The sequence below is a fragment of the Phascolarctos cinereus genome, unplaced genomic scaffold (genome assembly GCF_003287225.1).
Source record: "Phascolarctos cinereus isolate Bilbo 61053 unplaced genomic scaffold, phaCin_HiC Scaffold_3;HRSCAF=262, whole genome shotgun sequence".
Lineage (NCBI taxonomy): Eukaryota > Metazoa > Chordata > Mammalia > Diprotodontia > Phascolarctidae > Phascolarctos > Phascolarctos cinereus.
The window spans coordinates 90,968,532-90,984,719 of NW_027555736.1; the positions used below are offsets into that span (position 1 = coordinate 90,968,532).

The 16,188-nt window shown below is 37.8% G+C and overlaps 1 long non-coding RNA gene across 2 annotated transcripts in view; it reads left to right on the forward strand.

Annotated features, from left to right (window-relative positions):
* Window positions 1-1,180: 1,180 nt before the first annotated feature.
* LOC110209560 (uncharacterized) overlaps window positions 1,181-16,188 on the forward strand; it is a 35,569-nt gene continuing 20,561 nt past the window's right edge. Inside the window, exons 1-2 of one of the 2 annotated variants that reach the window (XR_013485244.1) lie at window positions 1,181-8,377; window positions 14,504-14,624. This is a non-coding gene — a long non-coding RNA (uncharacterized LOC110209560). The other variant, XR_002324862.2, reaches the window with a different exon arrangement.

Genomic DNA, 16,188 nt, shown 5'->3' on the forward strand with positions numbered 1-16,188 from the left:
TTTCTTGGTAAAGACACTGGAGTGATTTGCCATTTCCTTCTCCAGCTCATTTTACAGATGAGGAACTGAGGCAAACAGAGTTTAGTAACTTGCCCAGGGTCACACAACTAATAAGTATCTGAGGCTGGATTTGAACTCAGGTCTTCCTGACCCCAGGCCCAGCATTCTGTCCACTGCACTTAGCTGCTATTCTTAAATAGCATATTCTAAACAAAAGTTTTTCTTGATGTCTTAGTGCCATCTCTATAAGTATTAATTTCTGTATTATATTATACTAGTGGAATCCATAGTGGCTGTTTGTCAAATGGGGTGGTTCTATCCCTGCCTCTCCCATTGAGAGAAAGTCACAGTCTTTGTTCCATGTTGAGTTCTTTGATGAATAGAGTAGGGGACCTAAAATCAGGATGACCTAGTTTTAGACCTTGCCTCAGATACTTATTAGTTGTTTGACTCTGGAAAAGCCACAAGCTCTGAGCCTCAGTTTCATTTTAAAGTAAAGTTAATGATATACCTTCTTCCTAGGGTTCCTGAGAGGACCAAATGCAATCATTTATGTAAAATACTTTGTAGACCTTAAAACTCTAGATAGATATGAGTTGTTATTAATATTTTAATATACTCAGAGAGTCTTAGAACTCAAGTCCAATCCTGACATTTTACAGGAAGGAAATTGAGATTCAGAGAACTGAAATTTGAACCCCAAATCTCCTGACTTACAGTCTGGTGTTCTTTCCATGATATTATGATTTCATGAACTTTCCTAGAAAGCAGAAAGACTGAGTCCCAGGTGATTGAGTTGGCAAAAGATTTGTCATTTTGTCAGTGTAGGGCACTTCTGGTTTAGGAACTCCCTCAACCAACTAGACATAATCTTCAATGACTTAATTGTTATATTTTAGGCTGAAAATTGCCCAAGGCATATAGTGGTTAAGTGATTTGCAAGAGGGCAAGTAGGGCGTTATGGTCTCCCATTTAGATTTTCTCAGGATCAGAGATTTAGGATAAAGCATACCATCCACACAAAGAAATCAAAGACAGAAGGGAAGGATCTACCTATAGGTACACAAAGATTAGTAGCAGCACTTTCTTTTTGTTTGTAGGAAAGAACTAGAGAAAAAGTAGGTACCTGTCAAATGTAGTAGGAACAGTGTTTGTTTTGTAAGGATAGGGCAAGCTGCCCTTTAAAGGGGCAGGGAGGCTGTTCTTGGGAGTTGGTTGGTAAGGAAAAAGAGAAGAGCCTAAGGGTACAATAGCTTTGGTACTTGTCCTTTTGCCTTCCCTGTGACAAAGAATTGAATACATCATGGGCAAGTAAAATATCATAATCATTAGCCTCTACATGAAAGAGTAGTTAAGCATTGATACTTTGGGGCTCAGTTCAATAAAGGATGTCCATATTCATTCTTACCTGAATATACTTTTCATAGATTATAGATTCAGAACTGAAAATGACCTTAAGAACAATGTAGCCAAACCCCATCATTTTACAGGGGACAGAGAGAATATTGTAGAGTAACAGTTGTTTCCAAGACACCATGATAAGAAATATTGGCTTTTAAAAATTGATACAAGGTAAAATTGTATACCCTGGACTAATTTTCTTTGTTGCCTTCTCCAATGAATTTAGTGAAACCTTTCACTTGGAGGCGGTGTGCTACAGTGGAAAGAATAGTAGGGGCTTGGAATATTGTTGCAATGTTATGCCTCAAGGAAGGCAGCTAGGTGGCACAGTGGAATCAAGTTCAGTCTTGCCTCAGACACTAGCTGTGTGTTCCTGTTCAAGTCACTTAATCTGGATCAGACTCAGTTTTTCCATCTATTAGTTTGGGATCATAATAGCTTCTTCTTAACAGGGTTCTTTGTATCAAATGAGATCAAATATATAAAGTACTTTTCAAACTTTAAAGTGCTACATAAATGCTAGCTGTTATCATTAACTCTACGACCATGGTCAAGGCACTTCACCTTCCCATTCCTCCATTTCTCAATGTGTAGAATGATGGACTTAGACTAACGTGACCTCTACTATGTTCTCTAGATCTAGCACTCTGATTTTCTGATTCTAGCTGTGATGCATCATGAGAAGATAATCTACTTGAAGGACCTGCTAGGGCTAGGAGGCCCATTCAAAGATGTGGTCAGGGCTTCAAGGGAGAATCTGGACCAGAAACCATAGTGCTTCTTACACTGAAAGAACAGAGTATCCCCCAATTTCTCATTATAGAAACCTTTACAAATGGCCAGAAATTACTCATTAATGTAGTCAAACATATTCATTTTCTGAATATGAGGCAAGCTGGTTTTCATACCAAAGACACAAATCAAAACAGCATGCACAAACAAAGCTAAAATAAAGGGTAAAGATTTTATCCTGGGAGTTAGTATTTCCTACAACAGTGCATGAATACAAAAAGAATTAGTGCTCATAGTGGGAGTGCTAGACACATTGGCAACAAAGGCTAAAAGTCTAATTTAAAGAAGAGACCTGTGGAGAGTGTGATCAAATGAGAGAACTCCAAACCCCTGTTTAACAAACAAAGAAATTCCAAAGAAGGGTCTTTTTAGTTGGGTCACAATGGCCAGAGGCCTTTAGTTTAGGGTTTTGTATTTTTTTTTAATTAGCATCTTTTGAATTTTTTTAAAATTTTGTTTTGTGACATTTGTTCTGGCTTTTTTTTTTCTTTGCTCCCATGCTAGGTTAGTTGCTTCAGTATTTGTTTTTCTTATTTTCATTCTGCTTCTGATAGAGTTACCATCATTGCTGCAGGATGTCCTGGCCTTTGCTTGTTTACATATTGGGACTGTTGTATTGCTGTTCACTTCATAGCTGTTCCAGAGTAATACTCTATAAAAATCAAGAATTATTCAAATGACTTCCTGACTCGTCTTTGCACCTAACACAACAGCACTTGCTAAGGATGCTTGAGGGCCAAAGAGCCAGAGTAGGATCTCCAGATTGAAAAGGCATTTGGGGACCATATCCCATCTCTAGGCTACTCTCCATCTGTTTTTATGGTGCTATTTATTCTTCTAATCTAACTATGTTGACGTCAAAGTAAGTAGCATGTCAGTGCCCAGATGATGTGGGAAATGAAGAACAAGTTGTTATTGATGGATGTATTTGACACTATTCTCCCTCTGGTTAACTAACTTTGTTAGATGCAGTGCTAATGAGGTAGAGGCAGTTAGTTTTGGCATGTTCCACAGTCACCAATTGTGCCATCCCCAGACTGGTCAGCTATCTCTTGAATGTATGTCTTTGGCTATAAGAGAGAATGGGTGAGAAAGGGTAGGGTATTCACACCTATCAGGTTGGCTAATATGACAAAAAAGGAAAGTGATGGATGTTCGAGGGGATGTGGGAAAAATGGGATACTAATGCACTGTTGGTGGAGTTGTGAACTGATCTATCCATTCTGGAGAGCAATTTGGAACTATGCCCAAAGCACTGTAAAACTCTGCATGCCCTTTGACCCAGCAATACCACTGCACGGTCTATATCCCAAAGATTTTTTAAAAAAAAGGGAAAGGGACTTAATTTGTACAAAAATATTTATACCAGTTCTTTTTATGGTGGCTAAGAATTGGAAATTGAAGGGATGCCCATTAACTGGAGAATGGCTAAACAAGCTGTGGTATATGATTGTGATAGAATATTCTTGTGCTATGAGAAATGATAAGCAGGATCATTTCAGAAAAACCTGGAAGGATTTACATGAACTGATGCAAAGTGAAGTGAACAGAACCAGGAGTCAGTAACAGCAACATTGTTCAGTGAAGAATTGTGAATGACTTAGTAATTTTCAGCAATGATCCAAGATAATTCCAAAGGATTTAGGATAAAGCATACCATCCACCTCCAGAGAATACAGACCGAAGCATGCTATTTTCACTCTTTCTTTCTTTCCTTCTTTTTTTTCCCTTCTTTCATTCATTGGTCATTCCTGTACAAAGTGACTAGTGGGATAGGGCTGGGGCCTTATACTGCTTTTGCCTGTGCTACACTGGTCTTGGTCTTTCTCTCCTCCAACTTGCTCATTAGCCCCAGAAACTAGATCTGGCACAGCCACTCAAATGGCTACCTGTAATGGCTAAAAGTAGGAAAATGTGGAGGGGAAGCTTAGGTCATCAACTGATTTTCCAATTTAATGTTGTATACATGGGCATGTAAGGCTTCCAATGTGGCCCTGATGACCTCTCTCAAAGAAATAGGTGCTCATAGTATTTTTGAGCAGGGGCAGCATCGTTGGCATGTTTGTTGTCTTCCATAGTGACTACTTACATCCTGGTCCTGTTTCTGCCACTGATTAGCTGTGTAACTTCCAATCAATGAGTATTAAGCACTAGAGAAAAAGTAGGTACCCATCAAATGTAGTAGGAACAGTGCTTTTTTTTTTATAAGGATTGGGCAGACTGCCCTTTAAAGGGGCAGGGAGGCTGTTGTTGGGAGTTGGTTGGTAAGGGGAAAGGGAAGAGCCTTAGGATTAAACTATTGGTTTGGCTTCCTTGCCCTTTGATTCATAAAATGCCCAGTCTATAGGAAATGAGGATGTCAGAAGTTTTGGCTTAATTCCTATTGTCTGTTGGAGGTATCTTTCTGACCTCATATTGCCAATTGCTATAGTGAAGTTGGAAGTAGCGTTTTAATTTACCTAGTAATTATTTTTTTAATCTTATCACAAGTAAACTTTTTATTTCATTTAATGGAATTTGGTTTCATTTAATTGTTCCAGTATATTTTAATCCTAAGCCTGAATCACTAGACTGGCCTGAGGCAGACCTAGCCCAGAATAAGTATAAGGAAACATCATTCAGAGTGAATTTAGCAGAAGTAGGAGAACAATTTATATAATGATAATGTGAAGGAAAACAAGTTAGAAAGATTTCAGAACTCTGACCCATATACTGAATAATCATGACTTCAGAAGAAGAAGAATAAAGCAGGCCTCCTTTCTCATGTCAGAGAGGTAATAGACTAGAGATGCAGAGTAAAGAAAAATATATTTTTAGGCATGGCCAATGTATTAATTAGGGGCAGGAAAGTGGTGTAGTGGATAAAGAGCTAGGCCCGGAGTCAGGGAGGCATGGATAGGTAACAATACTGAAAAAGACCTGGGTACCCCAAGCTTAATATGAATCAGCTGGTTGATATGGAAGCCAAAAATATTAATGCCAACTTGGGTTGCATTAAGTTGGGCATAACTTCCAGGAATAGGGAAGTCCCAGTGTATTATGCCTTTGCCAGGTTTCTTCTGGAGTATTATGTTACGTTCTGGGCAGCATGTGGTTTAAGAAAGACATTGATGAACTGCAAAGTGCAGAGCAACCAGAATGGTAAAGCACTTTGAATCCATGTTATATGTGAATCAGTTTAAGGAATAAGACATGTTTAAACTAGATAAGAAGAGACTCAGGGGAGACATGGTAGCTGTCTTCGGGTGTTTGAAGAACTGTCATATGGAGAGAGTTTTACAACTTCATTTTCTTGGGAGCCATTTCAACTTCCTTATTGAGGACTGAGGTCTTAGGGTTGAAATGTCATAATTCCTATGTCATAAGATCATAGGTCATAGAAAGGCTGTAAATCTAGAACTGGAAGGGTAGTAGATGGCTATCTAATACAACCCCCTCACTTTACAGATAAGGAAACTGAGACCAAGAAAGGTTGAGCTGCTTGCCCAAGATCACACAGCTAGTAGAAGAACCAGTTTTTTAATTAAGGAATTTCACCTTCTAAACAGTGCTAATTATATTTCATCATGCTATAAATAATGATGGAAACAGATTTTTAGACAGATAACAAAGTTTTTCTGCTGACCAAACTACAGTAATGAAGAACTTGGTCTTTGTTCCTGACAAACATGTGCAGAAAGGGACAGAAATTGGCACAGATAGGTGAAGAACTTGTCTCTTTAGTTCACCTTTTGTGCTGACTCCAATCATTTGCAAGCTAAGCCAAAAAGCATCTTGGGAATCTGTAACCCAAAGTTAGATAGTTAACTATAACAGGATTCTGATCTCCTCTCAAATATAGTAGTTAAAAAAAACAGATTGAATCTTAGCCTGAAGATACAAAATTTGCCTTTTGTTAGTTGTTTTTTGTTGGCTATAACTGAAGATTAGCCTGTTTTTTAGGGGGAGAGCTTCTATCTACTACATCCCAGTAGACTGGAGCAGATATGACTGGCAGATAGCTCTTAATAGATGACCCCAGGGGCCAAGGAAGATGTGGATCCAAAGAGCACTTTGAACCTGTTAACTATTCTAGAGCCTTCACATACAGGAGAAGAATACTCCAGGTATACCAGGAGATTATAGAAATATTGGCAAATTTGTTCTATTTTCAGTCTTCTGTCTTACTGGTTGCTTCATCATCTGTTGGGATACTGGTCCACGTGTATCCCATGCCAAACTTTCTGTAGATTTGTTTTCTGCTACTTATTTTCTTTTTTATGAAGTAATTGTGCTTATAATCTTCCACCATTGCATTCTATTTTCCAAATTAGTTTGTATTCCAAACTACTACCCAAGTCATTTCTTCCCTCTCAGCAAGGAGACCATGCGTTTGCTAGCTAAGATGATTTCTGGTCTCTTTTGGCCTCTTTGTTGTGGCAACTGCTTTACAATGCTTTAACTTTTGCAGGACATAATGATAACTCAAGTTCAGTATATTTGCTTTTTCCATTTTTTTGGCAATTGTGATTATTTTCACTTCTCAAAAATTGTCTTTTTTGACCTTAAACTGTTGTTATTTTTTTTTTACTTTAAACTGTCTTTTTTGACCTTTTAAACTGTTTTTGATGTTGATTTTGACCTCACTCTTTAGCTAGTCAGTGACCAAATGACATAAGATCCTGATATGACCTCCATACCAATAATCAGTCATTTCCTATCTGTTAAGCAGAGTGCCTTGCCTATAGTAGGTATTTAATAAATGTTCTTTGAATTATTGAATCATCGTGATATAGTCAGTTTTGTGTAATATGGTTTGACACTCACCAAGTCCAGTTGCTTCTGACTCAAAGAAAGTATCCATTATATGATTATAATGGAATCTAACTGTGTTGTAAAAAATAATGAATATTAAGAATACACATGTAAACATGGGAAGATCTATATGAACTGATGCAAAGTGAAGTAGAACCAGGAAAAATAACATACACAATATATACATTGTATAATATGCAATGTATACAAAGATGTAAATGGAAAGAACGATAAATCTAAAAACTATATAACTATAATGACCTAGGCTTGGCCCCCTGAAAAGAGACGAGAAAGTGTACCTTCCTCTCCTTTTTTGCAAAGTAGGTGGGTATGGATGGTGCATATAACCATTAAACTTGGGTTGATGTACTGGTTAGTTCTACTAAACTGTTAATTTTTCTCTTTTTTTTTTTTACCAAAATGGATTGTTTTATGGGTAGGAAGGAGGAGGATATATTTGGAAATAAAGTGATATAGAATCAAAAAATAATAATGAAAATTTTAAAAGAAAATATTCATGGTCTAAAGGCATGAGGTTTCTGAGTGATCAACAAGCCTTTGACCTCTTTTGTTTTTCAAACCTGAGTCATATTTTCTAATAGATTTTTTTTGCCATCCTCCCTTGCACCCACCTTCATAATGAAGTCAACAAATATCAAAGTATAGATTGACACATTGTGGAGAATCTTGCCCAAACACAACCTATAAAGAACAACAACAAACATGGATTAAGTGACTACAACAGTAAATGTGGAATGATTCACCATATGTTTGGGGAGATACAACATTTAGATAAAAACACAGTCCCAAATTTCAAGGACCCTCACAAAGAAAGCCTTTTGGGGGATGTATGGGGAGTAAGAGGAGAAGGTATCAGTGTAGTTATCGGTGATATACAGTTTTACATGACAAATGCATTAGGGATTTCCAAAACTGAATGCTATGTGAAGCCTGAAGGGTAAGGTCATTACCAAGTTGGAGAATGGGGAAGATATCAGGGAAGTCTTGTCTTCTGTTTTTTTTTTTAAGTTTTATTTTTTAATTTAAGGAATAAAACAAGCATAGTACAATGGAAAAAAAGATGATTGTACATGAAACTGCGAATCTGCTATGCACAACTTAATATTCCATTCAAATATACATCAAACTTATCATGTAAATTTCTTTTTTTTTCTTCCCTCTTCCCTCGTCACCCAGAGATGGCTACCGTTAGACACAAATAAGTCTTGTCTTCTTAAAGGAACTGGCATTTGAATTGAGCTTTAAAGGGTGGATAGGGATTCAAGAAGACATGAGCAAAATTACATCCCAGGATACTGAAAGAATCTGAGGGTGTGATTATTGAATAGTGATATTTGAGGAATCCTGGCAAAAGGATTCTAGCCTAAAGGTAAGAAAATGATATCCCAATTTTTAAAAAAAGTTTTATTAATGTGTTTTATTTTCATATTGTGAACATTTACAGATTACTCCCACTTTATGAGAGGTTTCTTGTAGCATAGTAAAGCAGTTAAATAAAACAAATAATGTAGGGATTTTCATCTGAAACAGTATGCAACATGACACATCTATAGAATTCTCTACCACCTCTCTACTTAAAAAAAAATGAACAAAAATCTATTTTATCATCCTTTTACCCCTCTACCCCATTGGAGAAAAATAAGAAAAACAATTTTTCAAATATCAAATATACACAGGCAAGCAGAAGCCATTCCTTCAATGGTTCTATATGAAAATATATGTGTCTCATTTTATGTCCTAAATCTCATCACCTCTCTCTCATGGATAACATGTTTCATCACTGGTCCTCTAGAATCATAGCTGGTCATTGTGCTGATCATAGTTCTTAAAGCTTTCAAAGTTGTTTGTTATTAATGTTATTGTATCAATTGTTCTCCTGGTTCCATCTCATTTCATTCTTCATCAGTTTATAAAAGTTCTCAAAATTGTTCATTTTTGTAATGTTGATGTTATAGTGTAAATTGTTCTTCTGGTTCTGCTCATTTCACCTTGCATTAGTTCATCTAAGTCTTTCTATATTTTTCCAAAATCATTTATTTCCTTTTTCCTTATAGCACAATAATACTCCATCACATTTATGTAACTTGTTCAGTTATTGATCAGTTGATGGACATCCCCTTAGTTTACATTTTTATTTTTTGAGGTCGGGATTTTTTTTTTGCCGCCACAAAAAAGAGCTGCTGTACATAAAGTACCTTTTCCTCCTTCTTGGTTATAGGCCTAGCAATAGTATAGCTGGGGGAAAACATTTCGTTGTTGTTCAGTCATTCACTAATGTCAAACTCTTCGTGACCCCTTGGTCCATAGCATGCCAGGCCCTTTTATCCTCCAGTATATCTTGAAGTCTATCCAATTTCATGTTCACTAATTCCATTACACTATCTAACCATCTCATTGTTCTACCTTTTTGTGTATAATTCCAAATTGCTTTCCAGAATGGCTGTACCTATTCACAGGTCTACCAACAGTACATCAAATATGTGTTTTCCTACAGTCCCTCCAACATTTATAATTTTCCTTTTTTGTCATCTTTGCCACTCTGATGGGTATGAGGTGGAATCTCAAAAGTACTTTAATTTGCATTTCTACAAAAGAGAAAGCAGATTGATATTTCAAATTTGTGACTGGTAAGCTTTATGTTAACTTCTAAAACAGATTCTTTTTTTTTTTTAGGAAAACAGATTCTTAAAGGGATGATTTATAGTAATTTCAAAAGGAAGGAAGTTACCACTAAGAGCCATCATGGGTTCATTAATAACAAGTCATGCCAAACTAAATTCATCTTATTTTTTTACTTTATTATTAGATTAGTAGATCAGGAGAATGCTATGGTCATAGTAAATCTGATTTTTCTGATAGAAAGTTGATAAAAGTCTCTTATAAAATCTTTATGGACAAGATGGAAAGATGTATACAATTATAAGTGGGTTTGGAATATGTTGACTGACCAGACCCAAAGCATTCTGGTTAATAGATCACTGTCAGCTTTGGAGGTGCTTAGAATAGACCTATCAAGTGAGGGAGGGAACCTTACAAGCCATATGTGGCCCATTACACTCCATGTGTGACCTGAACCAGATTAAAATGTAATTGGAAAATATTAACAAAATAAATAAAAATACAACAAAACAGATAATATTACATTTTAAAGCTAAATCAATATGTGACCCTCAAGGATCCTTATGTATGGTTTAGTGGCTTCTATTTCTTTTTGAGTCTTGGGGTAGAGTTCTGTCCTTTACTTGGATCTTTCATCAATTTTTTAAAATCAATGCCTGGAATGAAAAAAATGTATGTTTTGTTTGTCAAATTTATTAATGAAAAAAAGCATGAAGGAGTAGCTAATATGTTGAATGAAAGAATTAGGATTCAAAAATATCTCAGCAGGCTAGAATTGGGCTAAAACTAACAAAATTACATTCAATAAGAATAAATATAGAGTCTGGTACTTAGTTTAAAACATACACACACACACACACACATATAAATTCAGTCTGAGGAAAAGATGGCTAGAAAGCAATTCATATTAAAAGTTGGAGTGCGGAGGGGAATCCCTAGTAGTTCTAGTATACTGAAAACTTTATAAGAGTCAGCTATATGAAGATACAACCAAAAGAACGAATGACCTGTTGTGTGGCACTAATGGAAATATAACATTCAGAGCAAGGGGAGTTACTGTATTCCACATAGCACTAGGTATAAGTGGGACATAAGAATCTAGCAGATCACAGGAACATTGCTAATGCTTCTGGGCCACACAGTCACACCTACACCTTCATTCCATACACTTAGCTTTGAGTTTGGCACTTAGACTCACAGAATCTCAGAACTGGAAGGGACCTTTAAGATCTAGTTCAGGGGCAGCCAGGTGGTACAGTGGATAGAACACCAGCCCTGAAGTCAGGAGGACCTGAGTTCAAATCTGGCCTCAGATCAAACACTTGACACTTACTAGCTGTGTGACCCTGGGCAAGTCACTTAACCCCAATTGCCTAAAAATTAAAAAAAAATAGATCTAGTTAAGCCCTCCAATTTTACAGAGAAGAAAATTGGGCCCTTGATACAGAGATCAAACTAGAATCTGAACTTCTAGACTCTAGTGAATATGTAAGGTGAGTGCAGGTTAGGAGTCAAGGATGGAAATGAGACTGTAAGCCTGGCTGACAGGGAAGCTCAAAAGAGAAGAAGATTTGGACAGAAAGATAGTGAGTTCTATTGTGAACACACTGGGTTTGAGGTGCCAACTGGACATTCAGTTTGAGATGTCCAAAAGGTATTTAGTTATATAGGGCTGGAGTTACATATGTAGATGCACAGAGAGAATACCCATGGGAGCTGGAGAGATCACCAGGTAAGACAGTATAGAAAGAAAAGAGAAGAGGGCTCAGGATGGACCACTGAGGGCCATCTATAGTTATCAGGCATAACCTGGATGAAGATCTAGCAAAGGAGACTGAAAAGTATCAGTTATGCAGATAGGAGAGCAATCAGTTTAGCATACCATCCGAGAAGAGAGGGTAATTGACAGTTCCAAAGGTTGCAGAAAAGTCAAGAAAGATGAGGACTTGGGAAAAGTCCAGAAGAATGAGCAATTAGGTGTTCATTGGTTACGTTAGGGAGAGCAGTTTCAGTTGAAGGCAGGGGGTGAGATTACAGAAGGTTTAGAAGTAGAGAAATAGTGAGTATAAACAGCTCTCTCAAGTTGTGCAGCTGAGAGGGGAAGAGAGATACAGCATGATGGTTTCTTTGAGGTCATCACTAAGATTTCAGATGCTGCTTCCCAAGGCAATGAGAAAGACTTAGAGAAGACAGTTAACCAGATTTGTCAGAAAGAAATATAGTGTGCGACTTGGAACAGGGGCCTGTGGTAATACAGCGAATGGCTAGAGGAGGAAGCTGTGGAAGATCTAATGGAATGAATCTTCACCATTTTGACTATCTCTGGTTTTTGTGCCATTTTAATTTTAGTTTGGGGGAGGTGTGCAGGGCTTGCAGAAATATTAAACATGTGGCAACCAGCTGGCATTTACAGAGATCTCAGCTAAATGACCAGAAGACAGGTAACACCTGGGCGCCCTTTACTTGCATAGTGAATAGACAGGAGATGGGGGCCATATGGAATTGTCCCCTTCTGTTTACTGAAGACTTCACTTTCAAACAGAGAATGAGAAGGAGAAAATAAGGCAGACAAATAGGCAGAGGCTGAGGAACTATGAAAACATCTTCCATGACAAAAATCTCCCAGTCCACAAATGAGGGCATGGATGCTGCCTCAAGCTTGGCTGTTCCTTCAAAAGCCTTCTATTTAGCACTTTTAGGGCTATGGTTTCATCTAATTTATACCTCTGCCCCTCCTTCACTTAAATTTGTCCTTCTGTTCAGTGTTTATAATAGACAATCATCATTATAATAATACTTATTAGCATTTATAGAGCACTTTAAAGTTTTCAAAGCACTTTGTGAACTCATCTGATCCTCACAATAACCCTGTGAGGTAGGTAGTATTATTATCTCCATTTTACAGATGGTCATACAGTATCTGAGGCATAATTAAAATTCAGGTTGTTTTTTTTTTTCACTCCAAATCTGGCACCATCTAATCATCTCATCCCACCAGCTCAGATACCTTTCCCTGTGTTCCTTCCTCTCTGCTTGCTCCTTTTAATAAGTAGCATGTTACAGAGAAAGGAAAGAGCTTACAACCAGGAGATGTGAGTTTTGACCCCTTAGGGTTCTTCCTCTTACTTTGTGCTAAGACTTGTTTTGAAGTAATTAGCTCTATTGTACCTCAGTCTCCCTATATATAAAATGTGGAATAATATCTCCTCTGTACGCCTCATGGGGTTGTAATGATTAAATTATATGATAGATATAAAAATCCTTCGGAGGAAGGGGGAGAAATTAAACGATAACAGAAACAGTCACTTGGCAATTGTTGAGGGCTAGGAAGAGAACAAGCAAAAATCATCTCTGAGCAGCCAAACTCAACAGTGGTTTGCCTTTGTTATATATAATTCTAATAAGAATTCTAATAATTTTTATTTCCTGTCCCAAAGCAAATCAGAAACAGCAAATTAAAAAGAGGGACAGGCACATTGAAAGAGTAAAATATAACACTTAATAGCAAGAGTATAGGCTAAAAAAATAAATTCTGGTAAAAGAATTTTTTTTAAAAAAACAAAGGTCTGGGACCATTGACTCTAGGGTCATACAGGTCCTACATACTTTAATATCTATGAAGCTATCACTGTATTGTTGCATATTCACAGAATCTCAGTGTTGGAAAGGATCCCACAAGTCAGCTCAGCTAGTCCAACCCATATTTGGTCTATGGTACCCCTACTAAGAGGTTAGTCAGCTTCTGTTTGAAAACTTTCAGGTACCTGCTGCCTCTCAAGGCAAATATTTTCTTTTCATTGAGCCTAAATCTGTCTCTCTGTAACTTCCATCCATTTGTTCCAACTTCTGCATCTAGAGCCAGGCAGAATGAGTTGAATGCATTTTACATAGGACATCCCTTCAAGTAACTAAGCTATCATGTCCTCTCCATCTTTTCCTGGCCAGGCAAAACCCCCTAGTTCCTTCATCTGATCACTACATAGCATGGGGTCCAGGCATTCTGCTATCCTCATCATCCTTTTTTTGGCTGAGAGCAGTCCAGCTTGTCAGTATCCTCCCTGAAATGTGGTGCCTAGAACTAAACATTGTATTGCAGGTGTAGTCTGATCAGGGCAGAGTATAGTGTTGCTATCTATCACCTTCATTCTCAACTCTATGTTTTTATTCTGCTGACTCATATTGAACTTGTAGTCCACTAAAAACAAACAAACAAACAAAAACAAAAACCCAGATCTTTTCCAAAGCAACCATTAACTAGCCATATATGCCTTATCCTGTACTTGTAAAGTTGAATTTTTGAACCAATTTCACATTTATCCCCATTAAATTTCTTCTTGTTCAATTAACCCACCATTCTACACTGTTAATGAATCAGTAAACATTTATCAGTTGCCTACTATGTGCCAGGCACTCTGCCAAGTGCTGTCAAGGCCATTTGAGGAACCAACTCTTTCATTCCCTAGCTTCATGTCATTTATAAATTTTATGAGTATGCCTTGTCTGTATGTATTCCAATTTTAGCATTTGTGCTGTGAAGCAATCAGTCATATCTTTACATCTTGTCTGAAGGACAAGCATAAGAGACTTAATCAAGTGCTTTGCTGAAATCTAGGTGTGCTGTGTCTAAATTGTGCTATCATGGGTGACCATTCATTCATGGATGATAATGAACTTGAACCAGCAGTAAGTTTAAATTAGGTTCAATATCTGTAACATTTGAAATAGGCTTCCATTGGAAATACTTAATTAAAAAAAGTTTCAGTGCTTGAAAGGGTAGGCTTTAGTTATCTGTAAAATTTACTGGGGTCAAATATTTTATTTCATGTGATAACTTGTTCCTGTAATACTACTCTTTTTTCTGTTCCCCAAACCCAAGTTGGAGGTCACTACTCTTTATTCTCTGCAACAAGATCATAGAAGCCACAGAATTTTAGATGCAGAAAGGAGCTAACCCTTGGAACACTGAGAGCCCTTGCATGAACCACAGAAAATAAAAGGTTAGTCTTGTTTGATAGGCAGAGGTAGAACTGGAATTAATAGGGCTGTTGGCTTCCAAATTTCTGTGAATATTAAAAGGACTTTTCTTTGCTAAAGATCAGTGAGTTTTATAATTAATAATTAATAAAATATAATTAGTAAAAATAAAAATTAACTCTGTTTCTTCTCTGTGCCTCAATGTCCTCATCTATAAACAAGGGTGGTGGAACTTGATCTCTAAGGTCACTTCCATTTCTGAAATCTTACAATTCCTTTCTAAAATTTTTGCTAAGAGATATGGAATTGAAAATAAGCTATTTCTCCCTTTCTGAAATACTGCACTGGACCAGCTCCCCTGGCAAAAATATCACCTTGACATACCTGCCAAAATAATCTTGCTAAAGCACAAATCTGTCTTCATTACTCTCCTGCTCAAGACTGCTCTGGCTCCCTGTTTCCTCTAGAATAAAATACAAATCCCTCTGGCATTTAAAGCCCCAACTTACCTGTCTATGCTTAATGAACATTGCTTCCAGGCTCGTACACAGTTAGTGGCAAACTCAAATAGAAATGGCTCCCTGCAGGCTGAACATTGCTTCAGAAAACCACAAATTAATATTATCTACGTTGTGTTGTATTTTCATTTATTTTCGTTAAACTTTCCCAGTGACCTTTTAATCTTTTTAGGGCCTCTAGGGAGTTTTGCCAGCCACAGCAATCTGATACCTCGGATGCTGGCTCTGTCCCAGTCAAACCTGCCCACTTGCCATTCTATAACTTTGGCACTCCACCTCCTGCCTGATTGACTTTGTACTGGATGTATTCCCCCCTGTCCCTGCTGTACCCTGTCTCCTCTGTGCCTCTGATAATCCCTAGACTTCTTTAAGGCTCTGTCAATATTTTTTCTTGTTTCTCTTCAAATTATCATGCATATGCTTATCCTTTTCCATGCTGTAGCCCCCAGCATAATATAAGTACCTGGAGGAGAAAGAGTAGCACCTAGCATAGTCCAATGCATGTAATTGAATACATGATAGCTGGAGCCAAGATGGTGGAGTGAAAGTAGTGACTTGCTTGAGCTCTCCCCCAAACCCCTCCAAATACCCATAAAAAATGGCTCTAAACAAATTCTAAAGCAGCAGAACCCACAAAAAGACAGAGTAAAACAAATTTCCAGCCCACAACAGCCTGGATGGTTGATCAGAAAGGCATATTGTGCCTGGTGGGGTGAGCAGCTCAGTTCGGTGTGGGCGCGCAGTCCACAGCAAACCTGGAGCAGGCCTCAGAGGAATGAATCACAGGCAGCAGTGGCAGCTTCCAGACTCCTGAATCCACAAACGCCAAAGACAACTTAGAAGGTCAGTGGGAAAAGTCTGTTTTTTTGGTGAGAGAAGAGCTAGGTCAGAGCCAGTTCCAGAGCGCAGAGCGCAGATGCCAGGCCAGTGGCTGTGTCCTGAGCTTCCGGCCCACTGACTGAGGGGGAATCAAGTGGCTGATCAGAGGGGGACTGCAGGGATCTCTTTGCCAGTGCTGAGGCAAGAATCTCTTGCTTTGCCAGTGCTTAGATCTGGGTCACAGTTCTGG